Source organism: Tupaia chinensis, unplaced genomic scaffold, assembly GCF_000334495.1.
Source record: "Tupaia chinensis unplaced genomic scaffold, TupChi_1.0 Scaffold000028_1, whole genome shotgun sequence".
NCBI classification, from domain to species: domain Eukaryota; kingdom Metazoa; phylum Chordata; class Mammalia; order Scandentia; family Tupaiidae; genus Tupaia; species Tupaia belangeri.
In genome coordinates, this window is record NW_006159458.1 from 5,376,500 (window position 1) to 5,399,073 (window position 22,574).

Here is a 22,574-nt window from a genome sequence, read left to right on the forward strand (position 1 = left end):
GATTGCGGTGTGACCATTCCCCCCTGGGGGGTGATTTCTCATTTTCTGTCTCTCTGTCTCTCTCTGTCTGGCGAGCGCACGCGCCCTATAGCGAAAACCTCTCAAAAAAAAAAAAAAATCAAAGCATACCCTGCTGCTCCCAGCTTTGGTTTTTCCCTAAGGGCCATTCCAAGGGCACGTTCATCAATCTTAGTTGCACCTCCCAGAGAGGAGGTTAGAGTTAGCGGCACCTTCTGGTTATTCTCATTAGACTTTCCTTGATAGAAAAGAGCTCAACATTTCAACTAAGATTTCTTCTATTATAAGGCCCCAAGTGCCTTTTCCATATTAAGTATTTCAGTTTATAATTAAACTTTATATGTGTGTGTGTGTGTGTATACACATACACACATTTTTATAATCAAACTTTATATTTTCATGATCCACTTTGTCATACACACATTTTTATAATCAAACTTTATATATACATGATCCACTTAGGATGTGTATGAGCCACTTTATTTAATATTAAAATATTAATTCAACTTGTTGACTCTAAAGAAAATAATAAACTATTGATTGAAGTGTAATTTTTCTTAAAATTAAAGATTGATATTACCTTTTCCTTTGTGTGCATGTATATATATATATATATATATACACATATATACACACACACAAAGACATAAAATTTGATATAAAAATGTGGGGTGACTATATATATATACATACACACACACACACACACACACACATACATATATCTTTAAAGATATGAGTTGGCGGACCAGCAGTTAGTTAATGGCTATGTAGCTGAACTCCCATGTTGTTGACTGCGGTTGGAGTCCTGGACCCGGTGGCTTAAACTCATGCCTGGTGCGTGTGCATGCGTGCCCAAGATCCTTAGAGGAGAATGGGGGAGAAGGGATTAAGGTGTGGCCATCCCCACTGGGAGAGGGGTGTGTGATTTCTTGCTTTCTGTCTCGTTCTGGTGAGCGCACACACTCTATAGCAAAAACCTCTCAAAAAAAAGATAGGAGTTGGATATTACCATTGCTTCCTCAAACATGTTCAAATTCCATGAAAAGGTGATAGTTAGCTTTTATCCAGCACTACAGATACTTCAAATTGGAACCATTGATTTTTTTTGCATGCATTTACATAATTTATCATAAGAAGCAAAAAGTCACCCACTCTGAATCTGGTTAACTGCCAGGAGGAATAAGTGCTATCTATGTTCTATGTTCCTTTAAAACAGAAAGTAAAAAAGGTTGTTACTTGCTCTTTGTGATAACTAACCCAGTAATTTAGTGTCCCCGATGGCCTAAAGGTGTCCAGTGGTGCTTCGTAGCAACATGAGTACTTGGAGGCTCAGAATATCTGGCTCTGTGAGTCTTGCTAGACTCCAGTCTGTTCTCATCTGCATCTGAAATAATACCGTTCATCTCAAATGCAGTAGATCTTGTCTGAGGAGGCTCACTTAGCTGAAGGGTTCTCTAATGAACTTATTAACTTGTATAAATATTTTGGATAAAGCATGAAGATGATCAATTATATACAATTAAAATGCCAAGGAAGGTGTCATGAATGTGGATCAGGGTATTAAATTTGTTTGGTTATAGACAGTTCCAAATATTGTTTAAAGAAACTTATTTTAAATATCCTGTTACCTAAAATTAATTTTTAAAAAAGTGCTAAGTGCCTTAGAAACTAGCTGCTGACTTACCTGTATCTGTCTTGGACCTTATACAATGCTCTTTCATTGATCATATAATGATTTTATTATAAGTACAGAGATGCTGTAAGTGGAGTCCATAAAGAAGATTCTTGAAGAGAATATGTTAGGCAGTGTTATTAACTTTTTTTTTTCTATAAAGAGCTTACTAGTAAGTAAATAAGTAAAAAAAAAAAATAATTGCTGGCTGGTCTTCAAATCTTAGAACCCTGGGAAATAAACAAGTAAACAGTCTTTGCTATTATCATATTAACTTACAAAGTACATAGTACAGATGTAGAAAAGTTGAAAACAATGTGTAAAATTTTAGTAAAAGAAATTTGTCTAATAAAGTGTTTTCTATTACACACAGTGAATAATGGGTGGCTTTGCCTACTCAGTGTTCACTCCTCTTAAATATAAAATACTTGTTCCTTCTGGGGAATGCCTTCCACTCTGAGTCCCTGTGATACTGTCGGAGTGAGTATGGTGGCTGTAAAAGCTGATGCTAGGAATGGGGTATGTGATCCAGGCCTGGCCAATGAAAGTACAATTCCTCTTGGCCTGACAGTGTTTCATATTTCGTTATGCGACCTGAGCAAAGTCGATTAGAAACCATCTCAGAGCTCCTGGAGCTATCAGAAAAGATGGGCACTCTTTCTTTCTTTTTAAGTTTATGTATTTACTGAGTGAGAGAGAGAAAGAGAGACTGGCAGGCCCAGCAGGGTCCCAATACCACGATCACCTGCAACCTCCTCCTGCCCCTGATCAGGGCACCTGCAGGCCTGGTTACGGGGGAGGTCCTTGGGGTGAACCTGGAGCCTTGCCATGTGGGCCAGCCTCACTGAACATCAACTTTTATAACCGCACCATCGTCCAGACCCAAGAAATGCACTTTTTCCATGAAAAAGTTCATTTCAGCAATGAACTGCTAAAGGATCTTAAAAGATTTACATTTCTCAAGGCCAACTATAAATATGAAGAGTGAAATCAGTGTTTTACACCCAATTCCATCCAGCTAAAAAGAACCAGGAGAATGAAATGGAATAGTTCTATTAACAGATATGTATCTAGAAACATGAGGCACTTTATTTAATATTAAAATATTAATTTAATTTGTTGACTCTAAAAATAATAAACACCTGATTGAAGTGGAATTTTTGTTAAAATTATAGGTTGATATTCTCTTAACATTAATTTCTAAGCAACTATCAGTATTTTCATATTACCAAAGCCAATCAAGTCATTGGGAAAAGTGATCAAATCTGTTGTTTGGCAGAGACTAAACAGCTGGCTGGCTGAGATAAAGATTTCACTCCTCTGTGAACTGACCATTGTGACATGCGGGAGCCACAGCAGAGGATTTGGGGACAATACATTTGTCTTTAAAAATTACACTTGGGAAAAATAAAACTAGATAATCTGCATTTTGAAATATGTTATTTATGTCAGTAGTTTACTACTTTGTAAACCTGTGAATTTGGATAGTAGAATTATTGGTTGAGTTTTTTGTGGGCCGCTTTGAAAGGTTTTAAAATAGAAAGGGAACTATCAGTCCTGTCTGAAAAACAAGAAAATACAATGGAAATATTTCACACCATATGGAGAGAATATGGACATAGTAAGAGGCCTGTGTTAATTTATCATCCAAATGAAACACAGGACACATTTCCAGCTCTTTATCTTAAAGTACAGACTCCTTTTATGGAACTTAGATGTATTGGGTGTCAGAACAGTCATGACGCATTTTTCTGTTTTTCTATGCAAAAATGCATTATGACTTTTCAGGCAACCCAATACTAAAATAAAACTAAGTTGTTTCCCGCCTCCCCCACCCCCCATGCTTCAGCCTCCCAGCTGGGACTCCAAGCTCACATTGCCATGCAAGGCCTTTAGATAGGAAAGTGATTTGAAGCCAGGCCTTCCAGGTGTCCCCAACCTGTCAAGCACAGTGTCTTAGCAGTCATCAGGGCTGGGCCTAGTTTTAATTACTAAAGGTAACAGGATAAATCAAACAAGGTATACATACCATAGATATACATATGTATATCTATGGTCTAGTATCATTCGAAATAATCATATAAAGATCAAAAGTTAGGGAAAACTAAAGGAAGGCGCAGCCCCATAGCATATTGTGTGAAGGGAACTAGACCCCACATGACCTACTGTGGTTCAAATCCTGGCCCTAGCAGCTTGAAAAACACATTGTGTGTGTGCACATGCATGCCCAGGATCCTGACAGGATGGAGGAATGGAGGGAAGGGGATTGTGGTATGACCAAGTTCCACTGGGAGGCCCTTTATCTCTCTTGCTCTCTGTCTTTCTCTCTGATGTGCACATTCCCTCTGGCATTAAAAAAAAGAATTTGGAAAGAAATGGGAAAAACACAACAGCAAAAAGCATGAGCATTGATTAGAAGAAAATACAAAGAAGTTTTGAATAAAGAGGACTGAAATCTCTCAAATTCATGTAGGAAATTCCTTGATTAGGAGTAGTGTTGGTATATATACCACTGACCTGAGTTACTGTAAATATTTAGTAAATAATTGACCACGTCCTGTGTTTATAAGATTCATTAAATTTGCTCAGCTGGGTGCGTGGTAATTATATAGAAACTATGACCTGAAAGAGCTATTACTAATAAGCATTGGGTAATAAATCATGAAAAAATACATATAGGAGCAAGCATGATTATTTATACAATAAGATTGCTGGTAGTATTTCTTCTGATCAAAGAGTCAGAGAGTTAATAAAATAAATGAAAATTTTTATAAATTATGTGGAACCTCATATTAAAGACAGCTCCTTGATTTGATTATTGCACACTACATGCATTCTTTGAGCATCCATATTATACTCCACTAAGAGGTACAACAATTAAATGTAAATAAAAAATTATAAAATAAAGTAGAAAAAAAAGGAGCTCAAATATGAACATTTTGTGCCCTAGAAGGGGCCCTGGGCTATAGTAGGTCTTTCACTGCTGCTCTGGTCTCCAATGGTCCTTGGGGTACAGACCTCACCAAATGACTTGCTTTGGGTCACATCCTAGCTTTAAAAACATCACCTAACAGAGGTGAATAGGATCCAGGTGTGAATGGTCCTTCACTCATGCATATTACTCAGACATTTTTCTGTATACATGCAAACATCAGGGCCAGTGAGACATCTTGGAAACAAAACTTAAGAATGAGTGCTTTACATTTTCCATCCTAGGCACCTCATTCACTTTGCCTTGGTCCTGGTCCTGAAACATTGGCAAATGTGTACACACACACACACACACACACACACACACACACATCCACACAAATTATGTAAATATGTTTAAAATCAAGATGTGATCGTAACGTGTATGTGACCATTAACTTTGCTTGAATCACTCAACAATAAATGGCAGGTGTCCTTCCTTTCATAGTCAGTCTACGTCACTCTCTCAAGTAGTTATGCGATACATTGTAATACGAGTACACTGTAATTTATTAAATGCTCCCTCTTTTGATGGGCATGTGTATCAGTTTCAGTTTTTGAGTACTGCTAACAATGCTGCAATTTTGTATATATACATCTGTGCACTTGTGTATTTCTGTAGGACAGATTATTGTGTCATCAACAAATATTCACAGTTTGAAGGGTGATGGGTACTTGATAGCTTCCCCTCTAAACTGCAGCACTGTCAAACCACACTTCTTTAGATGCTAGAAAAGCACTCTATTTTGTCCAGAGTGGTAGCCACTAGCCATATGTAGCTGTTGCACATTTCAAATGTTAGTAGAGAGACTGAAGAACTGAATTTTAATTTCATATCACTTTAAGTCTGAAATCTTCCACTGACTTCCTGGCTTTTGGCCATTGGTTAGGGCTCTTGTGAAAATATTGAATAACAGTTGTGACTAACCAGATTTTTCTTGTTCTGAGCTTTAGTCAGAATATTTCAAGTGTCTCACCATATGTGTGCCATTCGTTGTTTGTTTCTATATATTCTTTTTGTCAGAGTAACAGACGCTGCTAGTGGGCTTACCCAACAACTATCTGCTGCCCTCCACTTTAGAGGCTGGAAAGCTAACTACTTATTTCTTCTGTGAAGGGAGAGATGATTTGAATCATCTAAACCAAAGGCATCAATTCCTACGAAAGTGGAGACCTCATGGTCTCTCTCCTGTCTGGAGCCCAGACCTGTGGCATTCTCCTGATTATAAGCAACCAGCACGGGGAGGAAGAGCTGCCCGCTAAGCATGGTCAGAATACAGAGTTAGAATGAGCCCAAGTTCTGAGTTATATTTTTGGCTCACTGACCCAGTTCTGTGACTGTGTCTGCTTCTGAAATTCTTATAAAATAAACACAAGATGTTTTCATAGCTTAAACCACCATTCATTGGGTTTTATGTTATTTTCCACCAGCAACATTCTTAACTGGTACAAGTTAAGAACACTTTTTTTCTATTTCTGGCTTTATGAGTATTTTTAAAACCAGAAATGAGTGCTTTAATTAACTAAATATCTTTTGGGAAATGATTTTGAAATATCAATAGCAAATACTTAAATACAGTACCTAACATACAGGAAGTACTGTTCTAAATGTTTTACATTATTTACTTTTGTAATGATATTTTTGTAATATCTAATTTATGTAATAATTGTACATCTTTATCGGGCACAGTGTGGTTTTCCAAAGCATGTATTCAATGCATAATTGTGTTCACTAAAGTAATCTTTACGACAACTTCACAGGATAGATACTATTATTATCTGTGTTTTAAAGATGAGAAAACTGAGACAAAGAGAGTTTAAATAAATTGTCCAAAGCTGCATATTTAGTAAGTGACAGAGCCATGATTTGAACCCATACAGTTTGGCTCCAGCATTCTAGATCTCACTATATCCCCAGTATTTCCTTCAGTGTTAAAATGGTGCAATGCTCGTCCTTTTGCACAGTGGTTAAGCACTGTGTAGAGGGAGCCAAAACCTTCATGGCCAGATACAATTTGAATTCCATTACTGGAGACTCGAAAAATGCATGCCCAGGATCCTTACAGAAAGAAGGAGGGGATTACAATGACAAGCCTCTGTGAGGGGACTTTCTCTCTTGCTTGCTCCCTTTCTGGGATGTGCATGTGTTCTCTGGCAGTAAAGAAAATAAATGATGCATAGATTTCTGAATTTGCTCTTAATTTTATTATTATCTTAAAATAGAACTACCATATGATCCAGCAATTCCAATCCTGGGTATCTACCCAAAGGATAGGAATACACTAGGTTGGAAAAGTATTTACACATTCTTGTTTATTGTGACATTATTCATCATAACTAAGACATGGAACTAATCCAAACATCCATGAACAGATAAATGTATCGAAAAAGTGTGCCACATGTACACTATGGAATACTACTCAGCCGTGAAAAACAAGGTACTGGCATTTGCTAGAATGAATAAACATGGAAGATTAACTGCTAAGCGAGGCAAGCCAGACTATGAAAGAGAGACATTGTATAGATCCCCACTTAATATACACTGAGTGCCTTCATCCTGTGTCAAAAATTGAAAGATTGGAAGATATAAAAGCTTGGAGAATGATTGTGAATGCTAGAGATAGTGTGGGAAGAGGGTGAGAAATGGAGGAGGATGAGAGGACAGGAATCAAGCGGAAAAGAAGCAAAACATTTAAGGGACACAAAAACGGAAAATTATCTGTTGATAATGTGCATGATAATATATTTAACTGTAATAATATACAGTGTATTCAGGCTGACAAAATTCATTTTATAAGCTGTAATGATATAATGATCAAATGTATAAAATAAATACATAAATTAGGGGAAAAAGTGTGGCCAACAGTGTTATTTGACCAAAATAATGACAAATGAATATAAATTAAGTATTTTTTTACTGCACAAAGATATGGAGGATCTATTGCTGAGTGAAGTAAGCCAGGCTATGAAAGAAAGATATTGTATGTATCCACTCAATATATACCGACTATCCGCACTCTATAATAGAGAGCAAAAAATCGGAGGACATAAAAGCAGTGAAGGTACTTAATGAGAATAGGACAGTGTGGAATGGGGTAAGTGAAGAGAAGAGGATAGAGAAAGATAGCAAGTGAACAATAGAGAGACAGGACGTTAGTGAGAAACAGATAGGGCTTATTAACTGTTGATGATGACATGTATAGTATTCTCAACTGGATTGGTCTGAGAAGTATTTCATGATGGGCAAAGTATTTTTACAAGCAAAACGAGAAATAGCAATTGACTGTTTTATAAAAATAATTAGAATAATAAAGATAATGATTGGGGAAAACAGAAAAGATATGGAATGTTGAAGTGGGGAGATTAATGTCTCTGTACTGACTGACGTGCATGGCATTCCCTTTTGAAGAAACAATGTAATACACTGTAAAGTTATATGTAATCCAATGTAATATGAAGAAGATTATGATGATAATAAAAATTAAAAATAAATAAATAAAAAAAAGAAAGCACCAGCAAAATTGAGTTGATCAATTTTCAAAGCAAATCTTAGCTATTCTTACTGAATTTATTTTCTTAAGTTTAACTTCATAAAATTCATTTCTTAGGCTTCTTTTTTTTCTTTCTGGGACTCAAGAGAACAATATCCCCTTTTTATTCTTAGTAAAGCTAGAGTCGTACTAAATAAATAAAGGCAATTTTTCCTATTTCTGACTCTGGCCACATTTCCTGCTTTTTCCTACCCTCCTTCTTTGATCAAGGATGGTAGGAAAAGGGCAGTGATACTTGTGTTCTCTGTTGTCTAAGAAAGTAGCATAGAAACAAACAAAAGAGGAAATAAGCACTTAATACTCCCACCTCCTCCTGGGCTTTTATGTCTCATCGTGTTTGTTCTATCCCGATTGTGTGTGACTCAGCACAGGTGGACTGTGTCTTAAAGTCCTGTTGGCACTTCATACATAATAAATGACAATGACAGAGCATCCTGACAAACACAGTTACATAAGAAAGTGTAAGCTTAGATTATCTACAGCACAAGGAGTAATGGGAATTACTTTTCAGCTTTCCAGAAGTTGACAATAGAAAATTATGTTGATACGTAATCATTTTTCAAGGCACCTGTTCTATTTTTCCTTTTTGTGTTCTTCAAGTATTGATTAGTACCTGGTAATGCTTTGGGAAATATAGTGAATTCAAAGTCACTACATAGGAGTTTGTGCAAAAGACCCTATTAGTGGCATGACTAGAGTCTAACCATCCCCACAAAATTGTCCTGTTTATTACAATCTGGGGAAGACATTGTGTGTGTGTGTGTGTGTGTGTGTGTGTGTGTTTAGGGATAGTGATACTTTTTACTTATTTAGTTTTTAGATTTTTGTCATAGGGCACATGCACTCACCAGAGAGAAGAGGGACAAAAAAATGTAGAGAGAGGGAAAGTGAGAACCCCTCAGCCCAGGAGATGGTCACACTGCAATCTCTTCTCCTCTCTTCTTCTCTTGGGCATGCATGCACACATGCCCAGTATGATCCTGAAGGCTCCAGGTCCACCATGTGAGAGTCCAGTGCCTTAACCACCATGCCACATGCTGGTCCAAGGGTAGTGATACATTTTTAAAAATTGTGTATAGTGTTGTGATATTTAATTCATAAATTTATAATAACCATTATCATCATTATTTTATCAATTATCACAGTTGATTCATTTCATATTCATATTATCATTATCATATGGTTTTTGTATATTTGCTATTTATTATCATTCATTTTTAGTGATTTAAAAAAATAATTACTAGATGTGTAACTAGATGTCAGTGAATCATTATAGTTAATCTGCATTCTATAATAAACCCTGCAATCTTAACCTCAAATAAATCCATGAATTAGCAAATATATCTTTACATATCTTTTGTAAACATATGTGAAAGAGATTGTATAGATGTTATGTATCATGTAAATATGGGGTTTATTTTATCTATGCCAAACAGAAAGAAAGAAAAATAAAGATGATGTAGGCAGAAGGATCTGTAACTATCACAGGGACAAGGGCAGGGTTATTTATAATGCTCATAGCTGCAGAAGAAAATAGAGTAAGCTGGACCATAAAAATGAAAGCATCCAAATAGAATGAGAGAAATTGAAGGAAGGCAATGAAATTGAATAAAGAGACTTGAAAGGCAGGCTAGAAACTATTGCTTTGATTTAGCAGAACCAAAGAAAGAATAAAATAAAAAACCAAATAGGTTGGAAAGGAGATATCCTAGGGAACTTAGATAAGGAATCTGAGTTTGCTGGTAATGAGGTTTGTGGAAATATGCAAGCATCTTCCTTGCTTCCAATCTCCTGCTTGCAAGAGCACAGAAGGAAAACAAAATAGAAGAAAAGGCGGAGCTTTAGTGGGAGGGTGGCCTCTGCAGGTGTCACACTACTGTTGTTCCTGAAGTGCCACTCCCCATGCTCTTTAATTTTATTTTCCCTTATGCCACAATTAGATTTAGATGAATTGCTTATCTAATAACCTCATAGACAAAAATTTTGGAAAAATCTATTTCCCTTTTTATGTCATAGCTTCACGGTGGACCATTGTCCTGTGCAGCCTGCAGTGTGAAGCCTTAAATCAACCCTTGAATGACAAGCCTGGGCTCAAATCATGGTTCTGTACCTATTGGTAGTGTCATGTTTAAGTTCTAGAAGCTTCGGTTTATCTATAAAAGTGAGAAAACAGTTGTACTGTAATTAGAAGTTGTTGGGAGACAGGAGATGACATAATACATGGAACAGAGTGGAGGTTCAACAGCTGATAATTATTTCTTTAATATGAACCATCTTTTTTTTTCTTTTATTAAGAGAGATTTTTGCTATAGGGCACATGTGTTCACTAGAGAGACAGAGAGAGAAAGACAGAAAGCAAGAAATCATCCCCCCAGGGTGGGGGTGGGAGGATGGCCATACTGCAATCCCTTTTCCTTCATTCTCCTCTCGAGATCTTAGGCATACATGACCAGTGTGAGTTTTAAACTGCTGGGTCTGGGACTCAAACTGTGGTTGACTATATGGGAGTCCAGAGGTGTAACCATTATGCCATCTGCTGGTCCCAATATGAACCATCTTAAAACCATCACATCAGACTTTCTACCTGGTGCTTTGCTTAATAGCTTAGTATTGTACTGATGTAAAGACTGGCCTGGCTAACCAGACATTAACTTTATTCTGGGCATGATGTAGGCATTCTCCTGGTTTTGTTGGTTTAGAGAGATAAATAACTGTAGCACATAGTTTGTGATAATATAAAAATTATATTTATATATAATTTATATATATGTGTGTATATATATGTATATATATACACACACACACATAATGTATCACTGGAGTGTGTGTGTGTGTGTGTGTGTGTATGTATGTATATATATATACACATATATATACACACATATATATATATACATACATACACACACACATAATGTTATATCACTGGAGTGTGTGTGTATATGTATATACATACATATATATAATATATATATACACATATATACACACACACATAGTGTTGTATCACTGGAGTGTGTGTGTGTATGCATATACATATATATAATATATACATATATACATATACATATATACATATACACACACAATGTTATATCACTAGAGTGTGTGTATATGTATATACATATATAATATATACATATACACACAATATTATATCACTGGAGTGTGTGTGTATATGTATATACATACATATATATAATATATATATACACATATATACACACACACATAGTGTTGTATCACTGGAGTGTGTGTGTGTATGCATATACATATATATAATATATACATATATACATATACATATATACATATACACACACAATGTTATATCACTAGAGTGTGTGTATATGTATATACATATATAATATATACATATACACACAATATTATATCACTGGAGTGTGTGTGTATATGTATATACATACATATATATAATATATATATATATACATATACACACACATAATATTGTATCACTGGAGTGTGTGTGTTGTGTGTATATATATATGTATGTATGTATACATACATGTATATGTATATTTATGTATATATATACATATATATACATACACACACACATAATGTTATATCACTGGAGGGTGCAGTAAGGCAGGATGAATAGGCTTCTAGGGCTCTTAGTCTAATGTGGTCCTGCTCTGATGTGTGAAAGGAGAGGAGTATTTTTATGAAAATGGCTGTAATTTTTTTTAGAAATACATAGTAACATTTAATATTTATATATTATAATGATATAGCTTCCTATTATATTTATATAAAATATTATATATATATTTCAGTTTAATTAGTATAATGGAAATACTCATGAAATCACTCTCTGGACAAATAGTGCTAGCACCCCAGAAACCATTCATGTGTCCTGAATCTAGTGTCTTCTGCCCTAGAGTTAAATAAAATACTATCTAACTCTTCACCCCCCCTGCCTTTTTCTTAAATTCATTTATCTCCTCCGTGAGAGATGGAGACACAGAAAGAGAGAGGGAATGAGAGGGAGAGAGACCTCCACCAGGTTTTGCCTGCCCAGTCTTGGCCAGCCAGGACCATGGGCACATGTACCAGGTGCACACAAGCCCAGAGTGCACAGGGAAACCTCCATGTGGGAAGCCGGGACCTTCTCATGCGGTCTCAACATCATGGAGCATTGCAGCACCACTGCACCGCCGCTGTCAGTCTTACCCCGACTTCTATACTGCATCAGGGCCCCCTTATCTATGGTTTTGCTTTCTGAGGTTTCAGTTACCCAAAGTTGGTCACAGTCCAAAACTGAAATGGAAATTTCCAGAAATAAGTGTAAATTTTAAATGTCATGTCCTTCTGAATAGCATGATGAAATCTCATGCCATCATGCTCAGTCCCACCCAGGATGTGAATCATCCCTTTATCCTTCATATCCACACTACACGCTACCTGTCTCTTAGTCATTTAATAGCTGTCTCAGTTATCTGATTAGGAAAAAAAAAAAAAGCATAATATAGGCAACCTAGGGCTTGCAGCTCCACAATTTCAAGCATCCACCAAGCAGTCCTGGACAGTATCCCCAATGGATAAAGGCAGGGACTGTCTGTAATCACTTATTTGCTACTATTTTTTGAAGAAAGTGATGTCATATTTGTTAATTCTAACTTTGAAAAAAAATATTGTTACATAGTTTGATCATGCAGAATGGCAAAAGTACTCTAAATTGTGGGTGTTGGTTTTACTTTGTAACTAGGTATCTTTTTTTTTTCTTTTTTTGGAGAGGTTTTCATTTGTTTGTTTTGTTTTGTTTTGTTATAGGACGGGTGTGCTCGCGGAAAGACAGAGAGACAGAGACAGAAAGCGAGAAATCACCCCCCCCCCAGGGGGGATGGCCACACCGCAATCCCTTCTCCTCCATTCTCCTCTCGGGATCTTGGGCACGCACGCACACGCGCCCAGCGTGAGTTTAAGCCGCGGGCTCTGGACTCAAACTGCGGTTGACTATGTGGGAGTCCAGTGACATAGCCATTACACTAACTGCTGGTCCCTGTAACTAGGTATCTTTACCTACCTGGACATGGCTTAATGCTATAGTAGCTTACTATGCAACTTCATAGAGACCAGATTTGTTTGAATTGGTTTTGTTTAAGCATGACTTACAGTCATTTATGATTGCTCACTCTTCCATTACTTCAAAGTGAGTGGAAGTTGATTTTATGACCAGCAGGTGATTTTGGGGACTTACTAGGTACCATGGTACCATGTCATAACTGGCACTCTGACCAAAATTTATTCTGTAAGGTACACTAGTTTAAACCCTTTGACTTTCGGAGAGATATTTTTTTTCCCGCTATATGGTGTGTGCGCTCACCAGACAGAGAGAGACATAGAGACAGAAGGCCAGAAATTACCCCCCAGGGGGGATGGCCACACCACAATCCCTTCTCCTCCATTCTCCTCTTGGGATCTTGGGCATGCACGCACACGCGCCCGGCATGAATTTTAAGCCACTGGGTCCGGGACGCAAACCACGGTCGACTACGTGGGAGTCCAGCAACATAGCCATTACACTAACTGCTAGTTCCCCAAACCCTTTTGCTTTCAACCATTCTGTTTCATATATATGTTAAAAGTAGAATATTGCTTATTTAAAAAAAATTTTAGTGGGTACATGTGTTTTCCTGATAGAGATACAAAAGGCCAAGGTGGGGAGGAGTGAGGAAAGTCTCTCCTCTCTCTCTCAAGGGGGATGGTGATGCTTCATTCCCTTCTTCATTTCTTCTGTCAAGACACACAAAAGGAATGGAGTGACTGGGTCCAGAACTTGAACCACACAGAGGTCATGTGGGATCCAGCCACCTGAACCAGCAGGACAGGCTGACCCTATAATTTCTTTTACTACTTTTTTATTTGATGAGCAGTTTAGGAAGTAAAACATGTAGCCTTGCCTTATCTTCCTGGACAGCTCAAGGACCTTCGGCTGCTTTCACTACATTGATCTCCTTCTGATTTATATGTTATAGTAGTTACAAATTTTAACTTACTCTGTCTGTCTATCTGTCTATCTATCTATCTATCTATCTATCTATCTATCTATCTATCTATCTATCTATCTGCCTATCGAGTGATCTATCTTTAAACCCCCAACATGTTATCATTATTGCTACATCTGGTCAGTAGTCAGTTAGACTTACCCATGTTCCCATCCTTTGCTAGCTTCCTATTCCTTTCTGCGTCTCTGAACGTCTCGTATATTGGGTTGTCAGAAAAGTCATGATGCATTTTTTTGCATAGAAAAATAAGTCATGACTTTCCTGACAACCTAATAGAATCATTTTAATTGTTCTTAAAAAACACCTTTTTAGTAGCCATCATTTAGTGCAGTCTGCTTATGGTGATTTTTAGTTTGCCTGAAATGTATTTTTTTACATTTTTAAAATGCGTAATACTAGATATAGGTTGATAGTTATTCTCTTTCAGCCCTTGAAAAATATCATTGCATTGCCTTATGGATTCCATTGTTTCAGTTGGTATTTCAAAATCAATCTAACTTTTTATTCCTTTGGCTACTTTTAAGATATTCTAATTTTCTGTGGATTTTGGTGGTTTTATTATATACCTATGTGATTTTTCTTTTATTTGTTCTTTCTGGAGTTTATAGAATGTCTTCAATCTTATGTTGTTGGTCAGTTTTTGAAATTCTCATTTAACTTTAAATATAGCTTCTGTTCCGTTCTTTCTCTCCTCTCTAGGACTTCAGTAACAAGGAGTACAGCTTCTCATGGTATTCTTTATGTCTCTTAATTATTTGCTCAATTTTTTTTAATCCTTTTTTTTTGGAAAGGTTTTTGTTATAGGACATGTGTGCTCGCCAGAAAGACAGAGAGAGACAGAGAGATAGAAAGCGAGAAATCACCCCCAGGGGAGATGGCCATGCCACAATCCCTTCTCCTCCATCGCCTCTCGAATCTTGGGCACACACGCACATGCGCCTGTCGTGCGTTTAAGCCACCAGGTCCGGGACACGAACCGCGGTCAACTACATGGGAGTCCAGCAACATAGCCATTACACCAACTGCTGGTCCCTAATTCTTTAATGTTCCTATCTTTCATCTACATATTTTCTTTTGACTTATATTCTAGTTTTCTAATGTTCTCATCTTCTGAATAATATCCATTGAAGTGCTGTTTTGGTTTATGTATTTTTCAGCTTGAGAATTTCTTTTTACTGTTGTAGTTTCCAGTGTCCCTAATCTTGTCTGTTATTCCCTTGAACATTAGCCTGAGTCTTCTGAACTCTGCTTATATTGTCTATTGTTTCTCTGGATTCATGGTCACATCATCTTGGCTCCTCGTATGTCTGATTATTTGCGAATACATACTATCCATTGATTTGAAAATTAAAGCAATTTGAAGCATAACATGCGCTCTAAGAGAGAATTGTCTTTGGTTATTGGCAGGTGGCTAGAAGCACTAGAGATGTGTTGTTTGTATTAATTCCAGTTCAGTGATTGGGATGATTTGAAGTTAGGCTTTTGTCTCTGAAAAAAAAACCCAAAAATAGTCCATTTCTCACTTATCCCTGCTTTGGGCTAGATGCTTTCGGGATAAAATGCAGATAAGATACCACAAATTCCATGGAGTGGTAAATATGAATGTTAAGTAATTAGCAACTACTTACATATAGTCTATGCTTAAGGGAAGGGTTATGATTTTACTACAAATGTACTTGATCGTTCTGGGTGAATTGTTAAATTTCTCTGAGCCTCGTTCCTTCATTTGTGAAATAAAGAAGTTGGGTAAGATGACTTGAAGGTCCCTTCCAGCTACAGAATTTGATGACCATGCAGAGATACAGAAATACAGAGAAGCGGTGACTGAGAAATCACCCCTGTGGGGGATGGCCATGCCACAGTCCCTTCTCTGCCATTCTCCTCTTGGGATTTTGAACACTCACACATTGGCACCCAATGTGATTTTCAAGCTCTGGCAGGTCGGGGGCAAAGCCATGACTGGCCAGATGGGATTCAGCACCTTAACCACCACGGCAGCTGCTGGCCCCTATTGTTGTCTTTTACTATTGCCATGCTACTTTAGTCATGAAAAAATGAAAATATTACTTTAAAAAGATAATATATTAAATATTTAGTTTTTAAATTGCTTTTAATATACCTTACTTATAAGGGAATTGCAACATAATTAATTTTATCTTAACCCCCTTATTTATAGATAAGTAATCTACAGATTTATCCTGTGTATTATTTACTGAAATGGCAGAGACATAAAATTGGTATAAGCATTTTCTTCACTTTGACTTATTTCAAGTCTCACTAACACTTTTCTTCATCTTATATTCAGCTATATTAAATAGAAAAATACCTAAAGAAATGTAGTTTACCAAAGTTTATCTTCGCTTTTAATTTATTTTTAATCTAATTTTGTTTTAGTCAGGGTTACTCTGTGCTGCCCAGTGAACTCAGGCTCATAATTCTGCCTCAGCCTCCCAATTCAGTGGGGTTGCAGGTGCACAGCTCTGTCCCTAACCTTTCAGCTGGACAAGGGATTTAACCTGGCCCTTCTTTGTGGTCCCCCACAGTATCTTAGCAGCAGGCACCACTGTGGCTAGAACTGTTCCTTTCTTTCTTTAACATAAATATTCACAATAAAGTCTGAGTCAGAACATGGATAGGTCAGCCCGCAATCTCTTAGTAGCATCTCTAGTTTTTCAAACTACGTATCTGAGATAAAAAATCTTGGATTACTTTAAACCTAGAACCCAAGAATGTAAAGGATTTTTTTTTTACTGTAATCCATCTGAATGAAAGTGCTTTTGTGTGTGTGTGTGTGTGTGTGTGTGTGTGTGTGTGTTTGGGGGATCTTCTCAGTGGGCTCAAGGAAAATCTCACTTTCTCATTTATCATCTTGTGATAAAATGACAGGCATTTCAAGAGACAACCTGCGGTCCACTCAGAAGCACCACCCACCCATCAGGAAGAGCTCCCAAATTCAGATCCCTGAGATTCTATACAAGCAAAACATGGAAGAGAGGCCAGAGCTGCAGAGGTGATCTGGATCCAGGAAGAAATAGAACATGTCTACAGTCAAAGGAGGTCTGTAATTTACAACACATGGTCTTGTTTGTCTTCTTTGCAGAATTTTAAACGCTATTAGAGTTCACTCAACTGCTTTTCTCCTCCAAGGGGTAAATGCGCTAATGTTTATTAAAGAAAAGTATGTTCTATTTGTTGATCTTAAGAAAGATTGCTAAGTTTTTTCCTGAGTCTTAAAGAAAAAATATAATTATCAGGACCAGCAGTTAGTGTAATGGTTATGTCGCTGGACTCTCATGTGGTCGACTGCAGTTCAAGTCCCGGCCCCGGTAGCTTAAAACTCATGCTGGGCACGTGTGCATGCGTGCCCAAGATCCAGAGAGGAGAATGGAGGAGAAGGGATTGCAGCATGGCCAACCCCCCGGGGAGGTGATTTCTCGCTTTCTATCTCTCTGTCTCTCTCTGTTTGTCTGGCGAGCGCATGCACCCTATGGCAAAAACCTCTCAAAAAAAAAAAAAGAAAAAAATATAATTATCAGGACCAGCAGTTAGTGTAATGGTTATGTCGCTGGACTCTCATGTGGTCGACTGCAGTTCAAGTCCCGGCCCCGGTAGCTTAAAACTCATGCTGGGCACGTGTGCATGCGTGCCCAAGATCCAGAGAGGAGAATGGAGGAGAAGGGATTGCAGCATGGCCAACCCCCCGGGGAGGTGATTTCTCGCTTTCTATCTCTCTGTCTCTCTCTGTTTGTCTGGCGAGCGCATGCACCCTATGGCAAAAACCTCTCAAAAAAAAAAAAAGAAAAAAATATAATTATCAGGACCAGCAGTTAGTGTAATGGTTATGTCGCTGGACTCTCATGTGGTCGACTGCAGTTCAAGTCCCGGCCCCGGTAGCTTAAAACTCATGCTGGGCACGTGTGCATGCGTGCCCAAGATCCAGAGAGGAGAATGGAGGAGAAGGGATTGCAGCATGGCCAACCCCCCGGGGAGGTGATTTCTCGCTTTCTATCTCTCTGTCTCTCTCTGTTTGTCTGGCGAGCGCATGCACCCTATGGCAAAAACCTCTCAAAAAAAAAAAAAGAAAAAAATATAATTATCAGGACCAGCAGTTAGTGTAATGGTTATGTCGCTGGACTCTCATGTGGTCGACTGCAGTTCAAGTCCCGGCCCCGGTAGCTTAAAACTCATGCTGGGCACGTGTGCATGCGTGCCCAAGATCCAGAGAGGAGAATGGAGGAGAAGGGATTGCAGCATGGCCAACCCCCCGGGGAGGTGATTTCTCGCTTTCTATCTCTCTGTCTCTCTCTGTTTGTCTGGCGAGCGCATGCACCCTATGGCAAAAACCTCTCAAAAAAAAAAAAAGAAAAAAATATAATTATTATAGTGGAGGGACTAGAAGGCTTAAATTAGTTTTTTGGAAATTAAGTTTTATCTTGGGATCTGATTCTGCAGTTTACTACCTATTTTATCTTGGTCAATTTATTTTTATTTTTAATTAGCCAGAGGGTGCAGGCACTCGCTGGAGAGAGATAGTGTGAAAGAGAAAGGGAAAGCAAGAAAGCACAGTCTCTCCCCAAACAGGGAGTGGTCACGTTTCAATCCATTCTCCATTTCACACTCTTTTCAGGACTTTGGGCATACAACCACATGAACTTGATGTTTTTCAAGTTGCCGAGTCTGGGACTTGAATCACGCTGTTGGCAGTGTGGGATCTATCTACCTTAACCACCATTGCCACTGGCTGGTCCAGTTAATTCTTTGATCTCTCTCCACCACAGTTTTCTAATCTATAAAACTGAAATAATAATAGTACTGATAAGCACTTGATAATTGGTAGAGATCAATATGATTATTGTTTAAACATGCTGGAGTAGTCTTTCTACTTGATGACTTTCTGGTACAAAATGCCTATGTCTGGTTGTGACTTCCATGTTGGGCATTATTGTTGGGCATAGGTTTGAGCTAACTATAATGAAAAGTAAAAGCATTATCCTGGGGACTAGCAGTTGGTGTAATGGTTACGTTGCTGGACTCCCACGTGGTCAACTGCAGTTGGAGTCCTAGGTCCAGCAGAGTAAAAAACTCGTGCGTTAAAACTCATGCCAGGTATGTGTGCATGCCCAAAATCCCGAGAGGAAAATGGAGGAAAAGGGATTGCAGTGTGGCCATTCCCCCCTGGGGGGGGGGGAGGTGATTTCTTGCTTTCTGTTGCTGTTTCTCTGGTGAGTGCACATGCCCTATAGCAAAAAATCTCTCTTAAAAAAAAAAAAAAAGGTCCTTACCCTGGACATCTTAAAATTTAGTTACGTGCATAAAATTTATATAGTAACTAAGTGTTCATTTGTGAAATTTTGTTGAGCTACCCACTTAGGATGTGGATTTTTATGCTTATTCTTATTCAAAGAATTAAGATAAATAATAGACAATTGCTATGGCAATCCTATAATATTGGCTATGGAAACATTAGGACATTTATAGCCTAGCTGAAAATAGTAATTGAAATTTCTAGCTTTCCATTTTTGGAACCACTGTGTTGGTGATGAGGTAGACGTCATCACAGGCATTACCTATCCTGGTCACTGTGTTAGAATCAGAATTGGTTTCTAAACCAGATGAAAGCTTTTGCCTATTTATAGGAAAACTAAAATAATATGCTTTCTTGGTTTCTTTGCACTATTTCAGTGTGGCCTTCATTTTTTGAGCTGGCCTCATAGAAAGATTTAAAAAATTAAGTCTTACAGCAGAGTCTGTTAAATTAATTCGTAACCCATGCAGAAAAAGATAGAGGTTTCCCCCTAACTTTAGCAGAGAAGGCTTGGGACAGAATCCTTGGTACTTCTTTTTATCATATGCCCATTGAATCAATCCTTGAGCCTATGAGAATGGGGCTCTTTCATGGCCTGACATGCAATAGCATGGAGAGGAGGGTACTGTGACTAAGTCCCCAAGTCAACCTGTTTTTGGGGAGGTTAGTTCTTTGAAGGAAGTAAAGCTAGACAGAAAACTCACAACTGTTCCCATAGTACGTCAAAATGTTTGGACTTTCTCTTAATGATTTACTTGATCAGAATTTCTAAATGTAAACAGTGGACTAGTTTAAAGATTTTGGTGCAATTTAGATAGGACCAGTGAGAACAATAGCCGTGGAGAAGAGCGGACATAATAAGGAGAGATATGGCATTATGACTTAGGTGGGCTCTTCCAAAAGTTCATGGAAAAGGTGTATTATGTAAAAATTATACATAGGTTTTAATTATTTTTGAAAATATGAATAATAAAATAAACTTTTATTCTAATTTAATTTTTCCACAACCTTTTTGAGATTCCCCTCATAGCATCTATAGAAACACTGACTCACTGCATGCAAATGGTCTATGAACTGGAGGAGGAATTCAGGGCAGCTTTCCGATACCCAATTTGGGGGACTTGGAGGAAGGTGGTGGCATTCCTCTTAAAAGGGATACAGGAAGCAAAGAGAGACAGTAAGAGGAGAAAGGGAGACAGGAAGAGGCAAAGGATAGACAGGAAGAGCAGGAAGGGCAACAGAAAGAGGTTGAAGAGGAAGAGAAGAGTATGAGTTCAGATTTGGACATGTTGAACTGTGGAAAATAATAATGAGTTAGAAAAGCATGAGTAAAACCATGTTGTAATGTTGCTTAAAAACTAGATGCTTTGAATAATTCCAGGGTTTACGTCATTGGAAAATGCCTGCAGAAGAAAAAGAAAGGGGGGAAAAGATTTCAGTAACTGAATTTTTTTCTGGCAAAATGAGCTCATTGTGTAATTTATTTTATTAGACTAACTGAAGCACCTTTGGCCTTCTATTTTTAGTAACTCTATTTCCATTGTATTTTATAATTTTCAAAAGTGTCTGTTTAAAAATTTAATTTTTCCCATTTAATTTATACCTGTTAGAGAAAATGTAAATATATTTGGCACAGCCACTCCTCACTAAGATATTATTAGTTACTACAAAAAACATTTGTTAGTAATACAAAAGTCTAAAGTTTCAGAAAAAGAGTTAGTGTCACTTAAATTTTACTATCTTAGATAGCCACCGTTAGCATTTTGACCATTTTCATGCAATGCTCTGTGTGTGTGTGTGTGTGTGTGTGTGTGTGTGTGTGTGTACTATATGACACACATATATAGATACACATTTATTTAAATGGGATGCTCTTATATGCTCTTTTTATCATACATATCTATAATTTTTAAACTCTTATGTTGCTTCTCTTCTTTCCTTTATTCTCTCTCCAGAACAATCTGTTAGTAATATATGTATAGATATATTTAGTAAATTATATATTATGTAAATATACACATATCTTATATGTGTATATTTTGTTTTGTTTTAGAATTGTTTTTAAAAATTACCTTGTTAACAATATGTTGCAAAAATCTCCCTTGCCCAATCAGTTGCTTTAGGTATCAAGGAAAAGTATCTCACCTCCATGAACATGTCTTTACAAAGAGAAAAGACAGTAGCATATTTTTTTTTAGAGGTTTTTGCTATAGGGCGCATGCATTTGCTAAAAAGACAGAGAGAGGCAGAGAAAGAGAAAGCAAGAAATCACCCTCCAGGGGGGGATGGCCACGCTTCAATCCCTTCTCCATTCTCCTCTTGGGATCTTGGGCACTCATGCACATGCGCCCAGTGTGAGTTTAAGCCAGTGTGTCTGGGCCTCGAACTGTGGTCCACTACATGGGAGTCCAGTGACATAGCCATTGTGCCAACTGCTGGTCCCAATTTTCTATAAAACCTAGTAGTGTTCCACAGTGATAGCAGGCCCCTAAGAATCAATTTGAGGCCAGGTTATTGAGAAGGAAAATATTTTGCTGAGCCATTTGTCACCGTTTCTTCATTTATGTAAGAACTAAGTAACAGAACCCCACGAGGTTGATAATAGTGTAGTATTATTCCTGCTTCACATATGAAGGAAGTGAGGTGCATAGGCTTTAAATAATCTTTGAGAGGACAAAACCTGTTCACTGCCAGATATTGAACCTCAGTCTCCTACATTCTGACCCAAAGTGCTATCCTTTGTGTTTAATAAAGTAAATGGCTACCATGACACAATTCACATGTCCCACACATAGAAGGACGTAACTGGATTCTGAAGAGTCACATGATGGTCTCTTTTGGAGCTCAGTATGTGTTTCTTGTGGTCACATTTTTCCTTCTTCTGTGTCATGTAGTAGCCATGAGTTTTCGTATTGCATTTACAGAGAATAACGAGATATGCTGAGGTTATTTTACCAAATGACATGCAAGAAATTAGTGAAGGAGAGAGAAACCAGTTCTGTAAATCCCCAGGCTAAAATGCT

General features: G+C 37.6%; 2 pseudogenes; one reads left to right on the forward strand and one right to left on the reverse strand.

Moving 5' to 3' along the window:
* LOC102484937 (YEATS domain-containing protein 4 pseudogene) overlaps positions 1 to 14,391 on the reverse strand; it is a 63,048-nt pseudogene extending 48,657 nt beyond the window's left edge.
* A 1,525-nt stretch (positions 14,392 to 15,916) lies between these two features.
* LOC102485361 (heterogeneous nuclear ribonucleoprotein D-like pseudogene) overlaps positions 15,917 to 22,574 on the forward strand; it is an 87,264-nt pseudogene continuing 80,606 nt past the window's right edge.